This window comes from Scylla paramamosain, chromosome 14 (genome assembly GCF_035594125.1).
Source record: "Scylla paramamosain isolate STU-SP2022 chromosome 14, ASM3559412v1, whole genome shotgun sequence".
NCBI lineage: Eukaryota > Metazoa > Arthropoda > Malacostraca > Decapoda > Portunidae > Scylla > Scylla paramamosain.
In genome coordinates this window covers 14,194,923-14,214,922 of record NC_087164.1, presented here as the reverse complement: position 1 = coordinate 14,214,922, position 20,000 = coordinate 14,194,923, and the positions used below count along the sequence as shown (strand labels likewise).

The 20,000-nt window shown below is 41.5% G+C and overlaps 1 protein-coding gene across 1 annotated transcript in view; it reads left to right on the top strand.

Moving 5' to 3' along the window:
- Positions 1–233: 233 nt before the first annotated feature.
- LOC135106909 (hemicentin-2-like) overlaps positions 234–20,000 on the top strand; it is a 48,757-nt gene continuing 28,990 nt past the window's right edge. The window contains 1 exon segment of the mRNA XM_064016333.1: positions 234–638. The gene's annotated coding sequence lies outside the window, so the exon portion shown is untranslated.

The window sequence follows — 20,000 nt, the reverse complement described above, 5'->3', positions numbered from 1 at the left end:
ATAATGGAGCGGTGGTGGTTGTGATGGTAGCAGTTATAGTTGTAGGAATATAAGTAGTAGCCGCAATAATAGTATCAAGAGGAGGAGGAAGATGAGGAGAACGGAGGAGGAGGAGGTGGTGATGGAAGAATGGTAGTAATTGAAAACGTGTCAAGTATTTCTTTGTGGGAATCGTCACCTTCCTGTCATTGCGAAAGACGGATGGCTCACCACAAGGCGGATGGCACCGTAAAAGTATATGGCACTATAAGAATAAGCTACGTTGAAATTTTTTTACGTCTGGAGCAAGGGTGCACCTGACAGTACGACAGCCTGGTGCGGGGGCCGGCAGCGCTGGTGGCTCAGCGGGTCACACTATGTCGGAGGCCAGTGTGCGGCAAGAGTTGTCCAGTGTTGGGCTGTGTTGGTGGTTCCCGTGATACAGTGACTCCAGCACTTTACGCTGAAGGAGCCTTTGCTAAAGCATGAAGTCTCACTATCATTACCTAACCGATTGCAACTGATATAAATATTGCAAATGTGAACCTGGCATTATAGTTACCAGATCAAACTACGAATAGTGCAGTGTTGAAGTACATACGTGCGTGCAAGTACACGGAAAACACCTCACCTGCTGATAAGGAAAATTACCATTCGAGGTAAATATCCTTTTCATGTTTTCTTAAAATTCAAACCTAGTAAGACTGTCTGGAGGTGTTTGTTTTGTAGTGAGTTATGGTGTGTGGCCCCTGCTGTGGTGCAGGCAGGGCTGGTGTGGTAAACAGGTGAGCGACGCATTATGGACCTCGCAGGGGAACAGTGCGACCGGCAGTGGTAGGGATGGAACACCAACACCTGGGAGTCCTGTGGCGTGCATGTCCTAGGAATGGACGCCTGGGAGGAGACTAAACGCCCGGTCCTTGCAAGCTCGCAGATAATGCAGAACCTTCCACCAAGATGCATTTTTTTAGCAGTAGAATTGAGTGAATTTCGCAGGTATCATGTCTTCTCTGGTACTAGGTAGAGGACGAGTGAAAGATCACGGTTTCTTATAACTCCTGAAAATTCTTGGTAATATTATTGCTTCCACTAGAGTTTGGTTACTGATATATATATATATATATATATATATATATATATATATATATATATATATATATATATATATATATATATATATATATATATATATATCAGAATACCCACAACAACCTCTCTCTCTCTCTCTCTCTCTCTCTCTCTCTCTCTCTCTCTCTCTCTCTCACCTACCTACACCTACAGCAACCCACAAACATCCTCACCTACATACTCCATCCGCTTACACACACGCGCGCGCACACATCCATCCACCTACACACACAAACCTATCCATCCACTCACCTCAAACCAACTACACACCCACCCACTTCATCCATCCACATACACACACACACACACACACACACACACACACACACACACACACACACACACACACACACACACACACACACATGCGACTTCTCTCCCTCTCTTTCCCCCTACACACACATCAAAGATAGATCTGTAATCTTCAAAAGGCGCGGTGAACTCTGCTCCATAAGACTAGTCTCGACTAGTGCATCAAGGGTTTACGATGCTATTGCAACACACACACACACACACACACACACACACACACACACACACACACACACACACACACACACACAGAAACACACGGAAAGAGAATCTGTAGTGAAAACAAACCGCTATTATGCTATTATAGTAGAAGGCATAAAAAGCATAAAACGTATTATTTGTCACGTATCGTAGCTATTTGCGTTTCATACTACTACCCCATCGCCATGTAATAGCCGCTTCGTGATCTGATTAATCACATTGAACCTTGAAGGATTAGCGCACGCTCTCGTGTCTGCGTTATCGCTTAATAGGAAATGGAGTTACTGGGGAAGATACTCCTGGTAATGGTAATGGTAGGATGATGCATGTGGGTAATTATAATGGTGGTAATGGTGGGATCTTGGGCTTTTTATGATTGGTTATGATGGTACTTTTTTGTTCTCTGGTGTTTTAAGGAAGGTAAGTCCAACGAAGGGCATATGTCTGGCTGGCGGTAAAGGGAAAAGGCATCGCGTTGGCTGAGGGAAGTGGCCGTGAAAAATTGGAATGACGCTCTAAAACCAAAGTAAATTTACGCTAAGAAGACATTTATTCTATTTTAGAAGAGAGAAAGTGAAGAGTGGGATTGCTGCTGGTTTGGTAGGGGGTTATGTATTGGTGAGTGTGTGTGTGTGTGTGTGTGTGTGTGTGTGTGTGTGTGTGGTCTTGTTTCCTCTAGCATTTCAGAGATTTACTTATTTTCTTTCTGCTTCCTCTTTCTCTCTGTCTATTTGTCTATCTTTCCCCCTGTTTTTCTCTGTCTCTCTCTCTGTTTGTGTGTCTTTCAGTATGTATGCATGTTCATCTGACTGTTTGTCTCTTTCTGTCTGTCAGTATGTATGTTTAACTGTCTGTTTCTCTCTGTCTCTTTGTTTCTATCTGCCTGTCTGTATGTCTTTTTGTTTTCCCTTTCTCATCTCCCCCCACTCAGTCTTTCTCTCTCCGTCTCTCTGTCCCTCTCAACCATAACAGGTCCACCTCAGAACAAAGGCCCGTCCCAATCTTTTCCTCCAGTGACAGCGGTGAGCCAATCTGTGCCAAGTTCAGCATGCAAACTTTTCAATCTCCCGCAGTTCAAACACAAAGCTGCCAAACGCATGCACGTATCCATATATACATGATGCAAAACTCGCAGTCCAAAGTTAATGAAACAGCCGCCCTGATGAGGTCTTCTAATATAAACGAAAAAGGTTTGTTTGCGCCTTAGTTTTAATTGACTTTGCCAATGAGTTTTGCGTCTTGTTTGTTTATGTGATGTTAATATATAATACTTGGCGATATGCACGTACATACACACGCAAAACATTTCTCTCTCTCTCTCTCTCTCTCTCTCTCTCTCTCTCTCTCTCTCTCTCTCTCTCTCTCTCTCTCTCTCTCTCTCGCTAACAGTCTAACAACATCCTACTCCTTCCCGTCTTCCTCTTCCTCCCTTAACACCTGAAGGTCATTGCCACATCTCTGCCTCTCACCACCACCTCTCTACCAGTCACCAAACCTGAAGTAGAAAACGATGGATTTAGTACTGCCTTGCTGACCTATTTTCTGAGAATTACTTATACTAATGCTGCCTTTACGATCCAGAGATGAATTACCGAAGGCAATGCAAAAATGCTGTCAGTAAATTGAAAGTGATTCTCTGATAAAGAAGGATCAAATAGAGGTAATTAGCTTATGTGTATTTTTTACAATTATATATATATATTTTTTTTTCGCAGATCAGACCACGATGCCATTTCTTCTTTTCGCTGAACCTGGAGTAGGGTGATGCAAAAAATCGGTAGTTGTATTGGCACTGGAGAGGATCCTGTCTGATGTCTGGGATGCAAAAATTAACACAATTAGTGAGGACAGACAGTCATGGAGCACCGAGCAGGGATAAATGAACGCGTTTGATTATGTAAATGGATGGAGAACTTTTTTTTTTTTTTTTTACAGCTGAAATGTGCATCGACATTCAACACCATAAAAAAAAAAGGAGGATAAATAAATGAAATCGTAATAAATAGATAAATAAATAAAATGACAACAAATTAAATTAAATGAACAAGAAACTAATTAACTATATATCCAACCAACTAACTAATTAACCAACTAAATAAAACGTAATTTAGAAAAAATATCAACATTATGGAAAGGAACAAATATATATGTGAGAAATTTGAATACAAATTTGAATACAAAATAGAAAAAAAAAAAAAAACGTAAAACTTAAAATATGGGGAAGAACAATGAGAAATTTAATTCCATTCCACCACCCTCCCCCACTACCGTGAACCGCAGAGTAGTAATGTGAATAATTTAGCACATGATTCACAGGGTGTTGTTCTACTACCTACAATAAAAGAGACACAAAGAAAGAAAAACACTAAAGGAAGGTTTGCCAGTCCTTGAAACTGTCTTCTTCCTGCCTGGATCAGCGGCCAAGGTCACGGGATGCACGCAGACTGCCGGCGAAATGGAACTTGGCACGAAAAGAGCAATGTAAAAAAAGTAACGCTAATAAAAAAAAAAAAAACAGAAACGAAAAGCATGACACTGACGCTTTCACCTGACAGAACCAAGGATTAGATTTCATCACTCACAAGGGAAAAGAACTATTTAGTATTTCTTTTTTGAGGTGAGGTGAGGTGGGTTGGGGTCAGTACACGTCATTTCCTCGCATTACTTAGGGAACACGTCGATAGCTTTGTTGCCTCTGACTCACACCAGCACTTGACGCGGGGAGTGTTTGGTGAAGCATGTTATCTTTCGCGTCAATACTGTGAATTTCTTGACTATGTTGAATTTTAAGTGAGAATTTTGGGCTTGGCACTGTGACAAGAAAAAAACATTTTACGTTATTTACCGCTCCGTCATCAAGTGCGAGCCAACATCTCTCGTGTAAGTATAAAATAACCGCGCTGAAATGTGCAGGTATCGAATTTTCTGCTCGCCAGTCATGCATTGCCGACAAAAACATATCGTGCGGAAATGATATTTTTACAGTTTTCTTTTAATTGAGCAAGTGCATGCTGATTTCTGAAATAATGACTGAATATTCTGATTGCGACAAGACATGATAACACGATCTATTTATAACTTTACAGAAAAAGAACTTATCTCTTCTCTTATGTCGCTAACACTTCATTTCGCACAGCCATGAGTAAATCAGCTTGACTTTCGCTGACATATATGCCATGTTGAGCGTAACGCGACATGACAGTCTTCCCTCGCCAATAAAAGCGTTATGCGAACACTTCATCCACCTGCGTGCGATAAAACACTTCCACACGCCAGTCTTCCCTCCCGGGGACGCTTTATATACACAGCTGTTGATATTTTGTTCTAAACTGCCTGTCAAAATCAGCCATGAGTTGCAAATGTAAGTAAATTCCCACCTTATTCACGCGGGGCGCCCAGTATTTCTTGGCGGGCTGCAGTTCTGCGTCCCGGTGCCCGTGTTTGAGGACCCTCGACATCCACTACCATAAACTCGATTCACTGCCAGGCGGGTGGTGCCCTCGTCTCGTCTTCCTTTTATCGCGAACGATGAGGGTGAGGCGAGGGCTGGCCTAAGCCGTGGGAAGGGCGGAGCCAGTCCAGCAAGGAGGGGGAAAGTTTTATACAACTGAAGACTGAGCAAGGGAAGAGGATGTGAGCAAAATGCTTTGAAGGTATTCCATGTAGGTACTTTCTCTCCCCACTATGCTCTGTCTGTCTGTCTGACTCTCTCTCTCTCTCTCTCTCTCTCTCTCTCTCTCTCTCTCTCTCTCTCTCTCTCTCTCTCTCTCTCTCTCTCTCTCTCTTGCTACCCTTGTGAACTGAGTTAATTGCGAAAACCAAAAGCCAAGAATAAAAGTTTACGGGGTTGGACAAATTATCCACCACGATTTCAGTCTGTCCTCGAGTCACTCAATGAAGGATTCAGCCTAAATGTCACTTGATACATGTTCTTCCTTCTCACTTCGCAGAAAAAAAAAGAATTAAGAATAAAAATGCCGAGTACAATGGACTTTAGCTTTTTTCCAAATTCAAAAGAGAACTTACGTGGAGAGAGAGAGAGAGAGAGAGAGAGAGAGAGAGAGAGAGAGAGAGAGAGAGACCCGAGAATAGCTGAAGTACCCCCACTTTAACCTCACTCTCTTCTACCAGCCCTCTCCCACCTTTCCATCCCTTCTCCTGCCTGCGTATGCTTCCACCCCCCACACTTAGATCAACAGTAACTCCTGCCCGTGATCGACAGCGGCGAGGGAACTTTGGTCTTCCGGAAGTAAAGTATGTAGAGTGGTTTCTCTTTCCTTAGTTATGGATGACTGTCTCGCGTCTCGGAACTGATGAAAGGAGGAGAGTGAGGAAAAGAATAAGGAATGGACGTTTTAGGGAATATTTGAAGAGAGAGAGAGAGAGAGAGAGAGAGAGAGAGAGAGAGAGAGAGAGAGAGAGAGAGAGAGAGAGAGAGAGAGAGAGTGTGGTGTCTGGTTTTGCGCTCACGTACAGGGTGATGGACATAAAGCCTTAATGATGTGTTGGGGGTGATTTTTAAGCACGTCGAAAAGAGAAGCTTAATTAAAAGGGCATGAAATTTGTACACATAAGAAAGGAACGTGGATAAATACAAGAGAAACGACAAACAGTATCAGGACAATGATAGTTTTCCTGAAAGTGAATGTAAGAATAAAAAAAAGTTTTCTTTCCCAACCTATATTAGAGGAAGCTTTCGTTAACCTTCCTGAGCTAAAGTAAGCTTTTCCTCTTCTCTGGAATAGATATAGCTTTTTCTCCCTAACTCGGACTAGACAATGTTTTTTCTTCCCATCCTGGACTAGATGAAGCTTTTCCTCTCCCCCTGGACTAGATAAAAGCTTCCACACCCTCATCTTCTTGAAGCTTACACTCCCTAACCAGGACTCGATGAAGGCCTGCCTCTCCACCCTAAACTTTAATGGATTCCTTCCCCATCTGAGGCAAGATGAAGGTCCTCTCTGCTTGCCCTGTATTAGATATATCCTTCCGTTTCCACTTGAAGCTCGCTCTCTGTCTCACTCACTCTCCCTCTCCCTCTCCCCGTCCCAACTTTAGTGAAGCTGTCCCTTCTCGTCAAAGCTTTGCGGATGGTCATCTTCCAGGAAGGGTCCTCCAGGAACCCTTCCCGGAGGCGAGGGTAGCGCGAGGAATCAAAGATGCACGAGGGTCTTGCTGGAAATCCACGTCCCTTCCAAAGTCCATGTAGGCCTCCCCAGCACGCCGCCTCGTTAGCACACCCTTGTCCTGCAATGCTACAAGGCACACCCTCGCCATCGCCCTCTCCCTCCCTATCGCTCAGTCATTCAACCACCATGCTTCCCTGCTTCCTCCTGTGTGTTCGTGTTAGTCCCTGCTCACTCATTCACTCAGGCGCATAACCGCACCATTTACTGCTAGTTTATTTAGCACGTCTACTTGCGTCCTACCTCCAATCATTGCTAGTCTGTTTGATGAGTCTGTCTGATAGTATTCATCCATACAGACATTCCACTCAATGCTCCGTCCATTATCCATTCGAAGCATCCAGCTCTTGCAACTGTCCTCATCCATCGTTCCACCATTCAGTAGGCAACTCACTAAATCATCCACCTAACGCATCCAGCTCCTTCAACCATCCTCATCCATAAAAAAAAAGTTCACTATTCTTTAATCGTTCATCTAACATATTCATCTCATCCACCTCTTCCACACACCCACGTCGCTCAATACTAGTCTGTTATTCATCCAAGTCACCCATCTTCTTACCACCATCCTCAACCATACCATTCATTACTTCATCATCCACCCAGTACATCCAAACAATGCTAGCACCCTCACCCAAACAAAAACATCACCCACACCACTCTCATCCACTCAGCACATCCACTTCACGCCACCACCTTCACCCACACATCTACGTATTTCACCCATAACACTCTCTTTCGCCTAACATATCCACGTCATGCTACCGTCCTCACTCACACAGCTGCACTATCCACTGTTTTAAAATTCAAACAACATTCTTGCCTATCACTGATGCTTCTTACTCACGTGAATCCATGTCTATCACTGTCGAGACGCTCACCAACCTACCAGCCCACCTACTCATTGTCCCCTGAAGAAAAGCACCAATTACTACTTGCTGATAACTGGGGACGGAATAAGTTTGGCTCTGAAAATTTATACCCTAGCTTTTCTTAGACGTCGCAATGTGTATAAGTGTTAATTATGGTATGGGTCGACAAGAAATCAAGTCGAAGAATCAACACAGGACTCGACCAGATCTCGCAAAGTTTATGGGTACGAGGATACTTAATGCACAGCCAAGAAACGAATTACTACTGTGTGTGTGTGTGTGTGTGTGTGTGTGTGTGGTAAATGAAAATTGCATGAGAGGAAGAGCAGTTTCGACATGATTTTTTTTTTTCGTTTGTGTATTTTGTATTTGCTTGCTTTGTTTTTATTTTTGTTTTGTTTTGTAATCGCCTCACTCACTCAGCGCTCTCCTCTGTTTCATAACCAGGGTATCTGCTTAATGAAAAATGTTGTCAAGCGTAAGAAAAATAAATCAAAATGCTTAACAGGAAACGCTGATTGAAAAATAAAAAGAAATAAAACGTGACATTTAACCTATGTAATACCGTGTGATTCTCTCTCTCTCTCTCTCTCTCTCTCTCTCTCTCTCTCTCTCTCTCTCTCTCTCTCTCTCTCTCTCTCTCTCTCTCTCTCATACGATTACGGATATAACGGGAAAAAAAAAAAAACCGCCATCTTTTGAATGAATAGTAGTTCTTTTCTTCAATCATCATCAATTGCAAATGGTGACTGACACCAAGTTCTTTCTTGATTGCCTGCCGCCACCTTGACACACGCGCGCATCATCAACCTCTATTCAGATCTACTTAATTCTCTGTCTATTACCTTTGATCTTTTCGATTCCTGGAATATGTGGACTGCCCGGCTATTCTGGTCCATCACAACTAAAGTCCTTATGCATTTGTGTAGTTCAGTGAGTTGCTGATTTTAGAACAGAAGTACTTCCGTTCAGACTTGGTTTATCCTAATTGTATTTCTGTAGTATTATGGACTGTCCACCTATTACAGTCCATCACGGCAATACTTCTCATCTCATCTGTCTAGTTCAGCTTTATTACTGTCGATTTAGAACAAGAATATCTCCACTAAGATTCGGTTTATTATAAATCCCTAAAGCACCAGAGTTCTTTATGGGTGACTCGGCTGGGCAGAAGTATGAAGGAAGAAAACATCAGAGGCACAACATATGTACGGGGTCAAAACTAGAGAGGCGAGACTGAGGTGGTTTGGAAATGTTAAAAGGAAAGACGAGGAGTATGCGAAGAGAAGGATGCTGGAGATGGGTCTACCAAGCAGGAGAAAAGAGAGAAAGAACCAAGAGAAAATCTATTGATGCAGTGAGAGTAAACATGCTTATAATGGATGTTACAAGAGAAACACAGAAGATTGAGTATGTTAGAGAGGCGAGACTGATGTGGTTTACCTATGTCAAGAGGAAAGGAGCATGCTGGAGATGGATCTACCAAGCAGGAACAAGAGACGAAGACCTAAAAGAAGTTTTATTGATGGAATGAAAGAAGTCACGCTTGCAATGAATATGAAAGAGCAATGCCTAAAAGAACCGAGCACGTAAGAGAAAGCTGACCCGCTGTGGCGACACTTAACGGGAGCAACGGAAAGAAACGTAAAGGCACCAAAGTTACGCAATATAAAAGAGGACCCAATGAACCTCCCAGTCACCCGCCGCCTCGCTGGAAAGAAGGGAAATTTCGTACCACTCGCACTAACTCTGAGTGACACTGCAATTCAGCGTACCCACAATTTAGGCCACACTCAGGCCACACTCGCTACTCCACCGCCAAAAATGGTTGCTGGAACTTAATGGACGTGGCCAACACATGCACGCCTTCCTATCAACTGCTGGACTGCGGCGAAGTGCACACAGCAGAGAACAAAGGAAATTCAGACACCAAACGGATAATAGATAATGGAGTGAGAGAATGGAGGCCTTGTCATGGTTAAAGGAGGCAAGACAGACAGAGTGGGAAATGTAGAGGTGAAATGAAAAGTTTTCGAGATAAGTGATGAAGGCTGAGGGAGACCTTAATCCTGTTGTGATGACGGTGGCGGTGGTGGTGATGATGAGAGTGGTAGTGAAACAAAGCCAGACAAGACCGTAGAAAGTTTAGGACATCTTTTTAAGCCTTGTAAATGTCCATAACAGTTGAATACAGCGAGTTGTATGCTATTCAAAACCTCAGAACCATAAGTACTTTAAACAACGACAGCAATAACATCATCATCATCACCATCAACAAAAGCATCATCATCGGCAACATCAACAACCACAGAGTGCACCACCATCTTTTTATAGCTACGTTTGAACTTTAAGTGGTTACCGGAATAACATTTACTCTAGTGCTATAAGTGACATCAATCCACACCAAGACGAGCCATTTATTCTGATGTGGCCCTTCATGTGAAAGCTAACTGCCGCTCAATATTGCTACAGTACTTGGAAGGTGTCCTTTCTTACAGCTCTCCCTAGAATCGACTTTAATGTCTGGGTACGTGAGCAACCTTCGCTAAGTGCTCCATGAAAATATAATAAAATAAATAAATAAATGTAAGTAATGTAAATGAGTCAATGTAAAAAAAAAAAGGCAGCAAAATATGTATTGATTTCAGGTCACTTGTTTTCATTACTTTCCTTTCATATTTTATAGAACCATAGAGTTAGAAATAGTTCAAAAAGAAACTGGAATATTATGAGAAAAAAGTTAATGAGAAAATAGATAATAACTTAAGGTAACTTGTTTTCATCTCTTTCAAGCTTATGGAAAAAAAAATATATATGAAAATGCAATACAATGTGATGATAAGGAAAATTAGGATTATGAGAAAAAAAAAAAGTTCGTATGAATTGATTTTAAATAACTTGCTTTCATTACTCTAAATTTTATAACAGAAAAAAAAATAGTTCGTTAAGATTTTATCTTTGAATACCACAATTTCACATAGATCACTTAAATATCATAAGCAATTCCCTTAAAAAATGAACTAAGGAGAACATTTTTTGCTACTTACATATATTCTGCATCAAACAGAGCGACAGAAGGGAATAAAAAAAGAGAAGATACACACACACACACACACACACACACAAAGACGTTTTGAAATGGTCATGGTCAGATTAGTGTGACGGATAGGAATAATAAAGGTACATACAGCTCAATAAACACACACACACACACACACACACACACATACACACACACACACACACACACACACACACACAAACATCGTTCTCAAAGGGCTAAATTAGTGTTCTAGTTAGTCATAATTCATTTGAGAGAGAGAGAGAGAGAGAGAGAGAGAGAGAGAGAGAGAGAGAGAGAGAGAGAGAGAGAGAGAGAGAGAGAGAGAGAGAGAGAGAGAGAGAGAGAGTGGGGAGCACCTAAGTATATTCAGTGACAGAGATAAAGGTGAAAACTCGAATCCACCTTTGCGTTACTGAATTATGAGTTGGATTCGGCCACAAACTTTAAGTCCCCACCAACCTTGTCACCGCCCAAGGAATGATGGACGCAGGTATAAACACAAGGATCAACGGGGGAGAAAAAAAAAGGCATTTCTCTGTCAGCAAATTCTATGAGATTTAAAAAACCCGCTAATGATGCCAGACAAATAACTATACTGAATATTTTGCATTATAAAAGTGAAGACTGCTACGCACGCTAATATATCAGACGAGAGAGAGAGAGAGAGAGAGAGAGAGAGAGAGAGAGAGAGAGAGAGAGAGAGAGAGAGAGAGAGAGAGAGAGAGAGAGAGAGAGAGAGAGCAGGATACACCAACAAGCAATGTTTAATTTGATATTTTGTATTATTCAATTATAATTTGTATATGAAATTTAGTTGTGGGAAGGACGGACACACACACACACACACACACACATTCTCTCTCTCTCTCTCTCTCTCTCTCTCTCTCTCTGTAATGTATTATATGTACTATTCTACTATTTTATATGGTTTTATGTACTAACAATTAGGGCATGTGTCTTTAACCTTTTTTTTTTGTTGATAACTCATTAACTTTAATTTTTTCATTGATCTTATAAGAGCTGCTGCTTCATGGACCGAGCAGCAATTACTTGTATATGTAAAAAGACTTAAACGATGTATGTAATGCCAAATAAACACACACTCTCTCTCTCTCTCTCTCTCTCTCTCTCTCTCTCTCTCTCTTCCAGTTCTGTATTCCTGACCTTAGCATCTGGCAAGCGGCCAACACGGCTTTCACTAAGAGGAATGCGCAACCCCGTTTTTGTTTCTTTGTGCATGATTAATGTTTTTCATCAGGACATGCCGCAACTGTAATTCTTCCCACGGCAGTCCTCCGGCGGGTTGATGAAGGAATCTATAAGAAGGAAAACGGGTGGGTGGGCTGGATGTATGGAGGGAATACTGGCCGAGCTGCGACAGACGGTGTGTGTGTGTGTGTGTGTGTGTGTGTGTGTGTGTGTGTGTGTGTGTGTGTGTGTGTGTGTGTGTGTGTGTGTGTGTGTGTGTGTGCGCGTGTAGATAATACACGAGTGATGCCGGACCGAAAGGTGTCTTTGGGTTGATTTGGGAAATGGACTCGATTGAAATGGACTGGAATGGACTGAACTGAAATGGACTTGAATCGATTGAAATGGTATGGACTAGATTGGACTGGACTGGACTGGAACACTGGCAAATAGAAGATACAACACTCGCAAATAAGCAGATAAACAAACACACACACACACACACACGGCAAAGGGTACGAAAAGTCAGAAGTCGTTCAAGATGCAAATACTTATTGATTTATTCCCGAGCTTTAAGGTTTTATAAGAAGTGCTTACGTATTTCTGTTGAAAGATGTGAATTAAAGAGGAAGGATGGTGGAGAACTAAGAATTCTTATCATGAAAACTTCTACATCTTCCACATTCTGAAGATATCGTAAAAGAATAAGTGACGAATTGTGGAGTGCATGAAACGAAACAAAAACCTATATAATCACGAGGGATAACTCTTTGTCCATTCAGATATAAACTTATTCCACTTACTATTATTTACAACAAAGTCTGCAACGCTTCTCCGCCATTTTTACACCAAAGCGAGGAGACAGACATCTATCAGTTTTGAGATTTTGTCGGAAAATACTGTGCGTTCATTTGTACTCGACATCAAAGGCCAATGAATACTGATGCACGCCGAGACTCAGCGTGGCAGAACACATGCTGTCCCCTGGTGGAACTTACCTGTTACTACCAATATCCCTGAAGTATTTCCGCCTTCTGTTCTGCGATAAAATTACACGCTAGAAATATATGAAAACACTACGCAACTGAAATATCGCAGATCTGCCGTGCAGGTGAAAGCAACAATGTTTACTTTGAATTTCACCACACCAAAGGGAAAAATATGTTTAGTTTTATGTTGGTATACATGGAGGCTCTCTGATAGAGTAAGGTCGGCCATAGATCTTTGCTGCCTCTCCGGTTCTTTTCTTAACACTGGCGCCTCACACACTTGACGAGACGTGTAATCTTCAAGCGTCAAGGTGAGTTCTTAATCCTTTTATTGTTAAGGCTGTCCTTTGTTAATACTCAGAACACCGTATGTTTGTGAGTTCTTAATCCTTTTATTGTTAAGGCTGTCCTTTGTTAATACTCAGAACACCGTAATGTTTGCGTAGAGACACAGCATAAGAGAAGAGAATATTTCTGTCTTTCCTAAGCTACAGAGACTGCTTATGAAAAATTATTGCTGATATAAATGTAAAATAAGTCTAAGCAGTTGGGCGTGATTGAGAAAAAAAGTTGTTTAACAGTAATATGAAAATACTATTATGATTTTTAAGCCAGTCGTTAGATGGTGAGAAGGAAGTCAGGTCGGGAAGTAGTTAGGTAGTAATACACGCCATCTGGAGGACGTGATCTGTACTGGACACAAAAATATGACCACTATAGTATCATGTTATTTTGTATTAGCTGATGCACGTACTTGTATGTACGCATGTATGCATGTATATAGGTGTATAAGTGTATGTATGAATGTACTACTTATGTACTTATTTGTTAAGTATAATATTATAAAGTTATCGTATTTATAAGATATCATTTCGTAACATCACCATAAAAAAAGACAACTCGAATAACAAAGAACTAGAAATTCCATCCATAAAAACTTTTACATGACAAAATCTCTAAAATATTTTAAAAATAACAATACACAAACAAGAAGGCATGCTTGGGTTATGTAAAACTTATTCCTGAAGCCCTGTGCAATAAATTACAACCACGTAAAATATTAATTTGTTTACGTATCGAGCTGAACAGATGGGGGCAGGGGGGGAGGTACGGGGCGTGGTTAGTGCAAGTGGAGGGAGTCGGGGTATTCTCCTCCAGTAACTCTCAAATCAGGGCAGGACACAAACACTCCTCACATCGATCTCAACTAAATCTTGGTGTGGAAACAATTACGGAGATTTTGGGAGGCGGAGTGGTCTGATTTATAAGGAAGATTTGTCAATGGTGTCTGGCTGGAATACACTGTACTTGAAAATTGCAGGATGTCTATTGTTTACGATGGGATATGTTTAATTAATTTATATAAGTTCGCTTAAGTACAACCACACACACACACACACACACACACACACACACACACACACACACACACACACACACACTCAAACAGACAAACAACAAGAAGCACATTTATATTTGGACTTTTCTTTCTTACAGTAAAATCCCTCTTATCCGGCATCAACGGGACCGCCGACATGCCGGATACTTGAATAGAAGTGAAATTATGTCCACAATCACCAACCTACACTCACGCATCTTACCATAACAAAGATCAGCTGATCTTAATCATCACCTGATCTGATCAGCTGCTTAAGTGTAAGCACAACACGCTTCCTCTTTTCTACAACTTTAGGCATGATGAAGGCGTCAGGCGATAAACAGTGCACACGCGGGACTGAGTCACTGAGTAAACACAGTGCAGTGGGCCGCAGGTGGCGCGAAGCAGTGCGCTCTGGTGGCGAGAGGACAAAGTATGCCTCGCGGGGGAATTTTAATCGATTTTATGAGTACACATTAATTTTTTATTGATTTGAAGGCTCGGGGAAAAATGTGCCGGATACTTGAAGCTGCCGGATACTCGAATGCCGGATGAGAGGGATTTTACTGTATTTCCTTCTTATTTTAGAACCAATATTCAAATAACAATTTCACATTTTTCTTCAGGCAATGCTTCACACACATGGATGCCCTTAAAATTTCCAGCCTCCTTGAATGAACAAGATCTGGGTGATTATAACCAATTAACTCTTGCTACCATGAAAAGAAAAGCATCCATAAAAACAAATATAAAAGTAATAACTATAGACACTCAGCTTTTTTTTTTTCTTTTTTTCTTTTTTTACCCATCTGCGAGGTGGCATCCATGACAGCAACAGCGTCAAAAAGAGACGAAGCACCACTCACTCACTCTTTTGAAAGTCACTGGTTCGCAGGGGCTATTGTGGAGCCAGAAGGGGCAGCACACCGGCGATAGAAACAAAAATCCTGAACGCTCCCTGTCCCGTGATGGCGGAAGAGGGCCGTGGACTACGCTGCGACTGTAGGTTATTCGATCTGATACTTTTTTTTTGTCATTCCTTCGCAGTAGTGGATGTAAGGACACAGCGGAAAGTCTTATTTATGTATCAGTCATGGGGAGAATCTTGCCTTGGAGACACACACACACACACACACACACACACACACACACACACACACACACACACACACGCACACAAGAAGACTGGCTAGGACCACGTTTGCATTCATGACTGTATAGTTTCCTCTTGCTAACCTTAGGATATCATGTCAGGAGTTCCAGTACAATCCAACACAATCTCCATTACGACAGACACTGGAACCAAATTGATCGCTGTCTCTCTCTCTCTCTCTCTCTCTCTCTCTCTCTCTCTCTCTCTCTCTCTCTCTCTCTCTCTCTCTCTCTCTCTCTCTTCCATACATATACACATGATAAAAAAGATATATTCATGTTTCTTTCTTCCAACGATGTGCAATAAAGCAAATAAAGGAACACAACAGACACAGAAGCACTTAAGAAAAAAGGACGATAGAACGAGTATTCCACAGGTGAGGTTATGGAGCCTTTACAGGATTAAAGGATTATGGGGGAGTGCTACTTCTCTCACTGAGTGGCATCCGGCAGAGGCTCGCACGCTCGACAATCGGATCAAGTTCACAGCCTCCTCCACCTTGCCGCGAACCACTTAGGCGAGCGAGGGAAGCCCACCTGATGAGTTTATCGCTGAGTTACTTATCTGCTGTGTCAGGTCAGGAGGTGAAAGTTAAGAAATTTGAGGGAAAAAATGTATTGATTCGTTATATGTTAAATAGAAAGGAAAAAAAGGGAAATTTTTGGGAATACCTACACTGAAAATGTGAAAAACGAGGATTACAAAAGAAAGGCAAGGGAAAACTTATTCAATTATATAACTTATATATTTTAATGACGGGAAGAAAAATTGAAAACAGTGTATAGTTAACTGTTCTTTAATGAGTCTTGACATCTCACGCTCCATAAGCTCCAAGCGAGAAAACCTTAGAAAGTATAAGCATTTCGTTCAAAGTAAACATTCCCTCAGCTTCTCAGGTAGCAAACACATGTTATCAGCGGCTAGACTATAGCAATCCAATAATGTAGATTCCGAGTCAGCGGTCAGTTGTTAGACTCACATAATCCAGTAACACGGATACCACACCAACGATCAATTGCTGTGAGAGAAACCATAAGAGGTAAGCCTTCCTCTATTAGCAAACTGAACTAAACCAATAACGTACATCCAGAAAAGCATATCTACAACCAACGATCAATTGCGATGACGGAAACCACAAGAGGCAAGCCATTCTCAGTTAGCAAGCACCAAGACATCAGCGGCTGGTTAAACTCAACTAATCCGATTACGAAGATCCCCAGCCACTGATCTTTTTCCAACTCGCACGTTACATCAATACAGAACAGCCTCCTTCCAGACCCACTATGAATGGTGCCAATTAAGTGTATTCCCTTGGTGTCACCCATCGGAAAAAAAGGCGAACGAGACAGCTATAAAACCCCGGCACCTTTGATGGGAAGGAGGAAGCCCAAAACTATTCAGTCTCCGGGAGGAATTGCGCACTCAATACGATAACCATACAAACAGATCAGCCACTTTCCCAGGGCTCCCCATCACAGTCACTGGATGGTTTAAATACTGAGGATGAGGATGATTCTGCCTTGAGTGCTGAAAGAGTGTGAGAAGGAAGAATGGAAAGAGAGTGAAGAGGGAGGACAAGCGAGAGCGAGGAGGGGATCACTCAAACCGACACAGAGAGACAGGCACAGGCAATTAGATAGAGAAACAGTCAGACAGAGACATACAAACGAACAGTCAGCCAGCCAGACAGCTAGACATACGGACAAACGGACATCCAGACAAATTTGGGAGTCAGGTCTGTATGCAAACATTTACAATAAGGTGCGGCAAACATTTCGACAAACTTTACTGAACTTTTGTATTAAAAAAAAAGTTGAAAATAAGACTAGAAAATTATTGTTTATAACGAAAATTTGAAATGTAAAATGTAAATGTTTGCTCTTGGCGAAAAGCCTGAACAATAAAAATAAAGTGTTAGTATGAAACAACGTGAAACAATATTTTACGACCTAAAAAAACCTTTGCGATTAGCGAATTCAGATAATCATGTCGTAGTGTGTGTGTGTGTGTGTGTGTGTGTGTGTGTGTGTAAAGGTACGAGTAAGTGGGAGACTATACCCATATCACATAAAATTCATATAGATAATGAAGATTTACACAGCGAATATTATTAACATCTAAAAATCGCAACGCTAATGAAGGACTGACTACTGTTCGCGACGAGCTAATGGTTTAAAGATGAGGTGCCGGGTCTTGGTGGCACCGCCGACTGACGCAACTAGATGAGAAAATGAATGTTTTAGCCGCGGCTAATTACAACAATTAAGCAATTTTGTCGCTGCACGTAAATAGACTAGGTGTTTACATACATACATACATACATACATACATGTGTGTATGTGTGTGTGTGCGTGCTTTTTAGTCTAGCTCTACAATGGTGTAGGGAATTCATCGAGTTTAATTTTTTCCTTTAGAATTGCTAATCATGCTATACATATGCTTAACTTTGCTAGTAATCCTTTTACTGGATACAAAGAGTCTCCAGTCTCTTCGCCCTGAGCTCTGTAATTCCAAGATATCGATACGCGCCGCCTCATTATCCCACTATCATTTTAAAAACGTAACACCCACGAGGCACACTTTGTGGGACAGGCAACTCAAGCCATCAAAAAAAAAAAAAAAAAAAAATCTCTTCCGCAGACTCCTAAAACTGCTTGTAAATAAAACGTAATTCTCTTTCCATCTAAACACAATTTTTAAAAGATTACGTCATACATTGAAGAAAAACCATACTTTTGAAATGGTGATGAGCTACCGTTATTAGTGGTGGTGGTTCTCTCCTCTACTCTTTACCTCCATCTTAATTTTTCTCTTCCCCATATCCCTCTCAAAGAAAAAAAAAAAATCCTGTCCCCTTTTGTCTACGTTCTATCACCCAGTCCTTTCATTACGAGCCATGTAATTTTGTGACGTGAGTGACAATATTTACTGAAACTGCTCTCTTTTTCTGTCTACTATCTCATGGGAGTCCAGTTAATCAGTAGCTTGGTCGTTCATCTGTTACTTTCTCCTCAAGCTACATTTTTCTCTGTATTTCTTTTTTGCTTCCAGGGCGATTAAATAGTCTTTCGTTCCCTCTGTTACCTTCTCTTTCATCTAAATGTCCAATTTTTTTCTTTCTTTTATTATTTCTTGGTGATTAGTCAGTCATTCCTTCCTTTCATGTGTTACTTTCTCTCCTAGCCACATGTCTTCCTATTTATATTTTTACTTTATTGTTTCTTTATGGTTATTTTTTATTGTCTTCAGTTTGGTACATCCTCTTATCCATTACACTGTTTCCCTCTGTTCTGGAGTTATTGCCATTGCTAACTTCTCCAATAATCTGAATGGCTAAGTTAATGACCTATTCAAAACATCATCACGCACACGCTAGTTATAGCTTCAAGTATGTTGGGTAGAAACCTTCATATATGTCCGTCTGTCTGTGGTTACCTGATTTTTTTTCCATTCCATAACGATGAGTATTACATTTCCATGATCTGGTTTTTCTTCCATCTAGAACTTTTTAGCCTTAGATAAAAATACTGAAGATTAACTATATATTATAATCCTATTAACTTCAGATGCAGTGTACGAGTATGACTTTTAGTGCAGCAATTCATTAGTATTTCTCTATTTTTTTCGAGATATGGTTACATGAACTTCAAATACTAGTTGTTTAAACATTCTCCCTCATTATTTCACTTTATTTATTTATTTATTTTTTCAGCTACGCTCTCTCAGTAGTGGGGGGGAAATGGTGCACATATGTTTGGTTATAGTGCAGTTTCTCCCCGCTTACTTCCTTCCTCGTGTTGATTTAGTGTGTGTGTGTTTTGGGATCCTCATCACTCGCTTGCCATTTGCATAGAAACACTGGAGGAGTCTTGTGATATTCTCGTTAATTCCCTGTTTATGTAATGAGCTATTGTTTCAGGTTTAAAGGCCTTACTCAGTGTGTGTGTGTGTGTGTGTGTGTGTGTGTGTGTGTGTGTGTGTGTGTGTGTGTGTGTGTGTAAGCTTTAAGTAGGTCATTACGAGTTGGTTGATAGTACAACACACACACACACACACACACACACACACACACACACACACACACACACACACACACACACACACACACACACACACACACACACACACACACACAAACACACACACACACACACACACAAGGAGAGAGAGAGAGAGAGAGAGAGAGAGAGAGAGAGAGAGAGAGAGAGAGAGAGAGAGAGAGAGAGAGAGAGAGAGAGAGAGAGAAGCTAGTACATGAATTACACACACATCCACACACACACACACTCACAGACAGACAGAAAAGGTAGGTAACATTCAAGTTTACATGAACGGGTACACACACACACACACGCACGCACACTCTGGCAGTCTTGTGTCGTAAAAGTTCGCAGCATGCACTCGTACAAAGAGGGGAAGGGGAACTGCTGCTGTGGCCGTGAGCACCTCAAGGCCAAGTGAGTGAGGGAGACCCCGTAGCGCCATCCCTCCCTTCCCAACCTTTCCCTACCGACCGACCCTCCTCTTCCTCTCACGCTACCGACGAACTC